The sequence below is a fragment of the Bos grunniens genome, chromosome 23, assembly GCF_055505025.1.
Source record: "Bos grunniens cultivar Pamir isolate PY7600 chromosome 23, Bosgru_T2T1.0, whole genome shotgun sequence".
Classification (NCBI taxonomy): Eukaryota; Metazoa; Chordata; class Mammalia; order Artiodactyla; family Bovidae; genus Bos; species Bos grunniens.
The window spans coordinates 15,974,927-15,977,505 of NC_141187.1; positions in this window are offsets into that span (position 1 = coordinate 15,974,927).

Consider the following 2,579-nt stretch of genomic DNA (forward strand, 5'->3'; position numbering starts at 1 on the left):
GTCAGACATGGCAGAGCGAATGAGTGCACAAACACACATGCTGCCTTTCAGTGTGGAGTCCACGCGTGTGTGCTTGTCTCAGCAAGTTTGCTGTTCAGTCACTAAGTCGTGTCTGACTCTTTGTGACCCGATGGACTGCAGCACACCAGACCTCCCTGCCCTTCACCATCTCCCGGAGTTTGCTCAAATTCATGTTCATTGAGTCGGTGATGCTATCTAACAATCTCATCCTCTGCCTCCCTCTTCTTCTGCTTTCAATCTTTCCCAGCATCAGGGTCTTAACCAATGAAACGGCTCTTTGCATCAGGTGAAGTATTGAAGCTTCGGCTTCAGCATCAGTCCTTTTGAGTGTTGATTTCCTTTACAAATGTCTGGTTTGATCTCTTTGCAGTCCAAGGGACTCTCAAGAGTCTTCTCCAGCACAATTCAAAACCATCAAGTTAGCCCATTCGTTCACCCACAAATTTGCTACAATTTATTGAGCACCTATTATGTCCTGGGCACAGTGTTAGTGCTTTACCTACACCTCTAATTCTCACATCCAAACTGCAAACTCAGTGCTATTATTATCTCCACTTTACAGTTGAGAGGGGCCAAGTTGCTTCCCCAGGGTTGCACAGCTGGTAAACAGTGGGGCTGGGATTTCAGCCCAGGTCCGGACTGAGTGGTTCCAAAGCCTGAGCTGTTTCTCCCGGTTGTGATGTGTCTACCTTCAGTCATTCTCCACACTCAGCCCAGCTGAGAACACAGCACCGAGGGACCTGCTAGCAGGAGGAGCCTCTGGCAGTGGAAATGGTGACAATAAAGATGATTCTGGGCACGCTACCATGGCCTCTGCCATTCCAGACCATATGGCCTTGCTAAACTGACCCCTGGTGGTAGCCATTCTCCAGCAATTATGAGAAATCAGACAAGAAAGTATGAATGTGGTAAGGTCACAGATGTACTCACAGTGTGCTCAGATGTGTGAGAAAGCCTTTTTCTTTATTTCCTATCAGGCGATTGGAGGGAGAGCTCCTATCCTGTGGGTCATGGGAAAGGGAGAAACTAAGTTTAGCCCAATACGGCAATCTAGGTTTGAGTCAGTAATTTATTTATTTTAAATATTTATTAATTTAACTTAATTCATTTATTTGGCTGTGCCGGGTCTTTGTTGCAACATGCAAAGTCTTAGTTGCAGCATGTGGGATCTAGTTCCCTGACCAGGGATTGAACCCACGCCCTCTGCATTGGGAGCACAGAGTCTTAGCTATGACACCACCAGGGAAGTCCCCTGACTCAATAATTTCAACAGCCTTTTAAAGGAACCACGCAGTTTCTGGTGGACAAAGTGCTGACCTCTCTGTTTTCTATGTGCCCTCCAGGATGGCAACTATGTGGATGGGCAGTGGCCCGCATGAAGCTGGGAAAAAAGGCCACCTCTGGCCTCAAGCCAGTCTGTGCATGCGCGGTTTGGTACCCAGCAAGATGGGGTGATGCATTCTACCCTAGGTGTTCAGCAGGATTGCTCTGCCGATGGTCGAGGCTGCTAAACTTCCCACTCTTTCTCCCCTCCAGCAGGGCTGGGCCCTCCTAGAACTCCATATAGAACTGGTCCCATCTTGTCTCTTGTTGGTGCTGAGGATCCTCCGAGGTCCAACCCTGCAGTCTTCCCTGAACCCTCTAAGAAACTCCTCCATTAGACTCACATAACTTCAGGATAAGCAGAAGCATCTGGGCTCCCTTTCCGGCACCCAGGAGCTCAGGGGTGCTCAGAGACCCAAACTCCTGCCCTCCGTCACCCGGCTGACCTCAGTACAGCCACCGGCCATCAGGGCAGGAGCAGCCTGGGAGGTGATGACCTTCTCAAGCCCCAGAGGAGAAGAGGATCAGACTCCCCTCTACTCTCAGTGTCTCCTTCCCTCACCCTGAATGCCTTTCTCCTTGGGGAGCTCAGCCTGGAGAAAGATCAGCTGAGGGTCTCATTGCCCACCCACTTATCTTCAGCTCCCTTGCCCCTTGAAGACCCCCAGAACAGGAATGAACGGGATCCCCATGCTGTCTGATGGATGTCCCCTGGGTGAAGCTCTGTGACTGTGTCCTCCAGGCTTGCCAACAGGTGTGAGGCACATACTCAGCACCAGACACTGTTGACCTCACAGCTGCTCTAAGAAGGAGGCCTTGGAACAGCCCCTGGTGCAGAAGAAAAGGGCCCAGCCTAGAGAAGTTACCTGCCAGGGTCACAGTGCATGAGCCACAAATCCCTCTGGGTTCTCCAGAGCCTGGAGACCATGGAGTCTTTGTTCAGAGTAAACTCACCCTCTCCTTCATGGGGCTGACAGACTCACGGCTCAGCCTTGACAGAGGAAGGCTGCGTGCGAATGCAATTTAGTGAGGAAATTAAAATGCATTGATTTCATATCTGTGAAAGAACATCCCCATTACAGATTAGGTAGGTGTTATAAACTGTAAAGCCCTAAACAAAGGTTAGGGTCATTGTCCTTACCGAGGCATCCATTTTTATTGGGAAGTTGGAAGAGGTTGTTCTTGCCCAAAGAATGGAATTGGGAGATCTGTGTTGAACTCGAGCTCTGAGATTT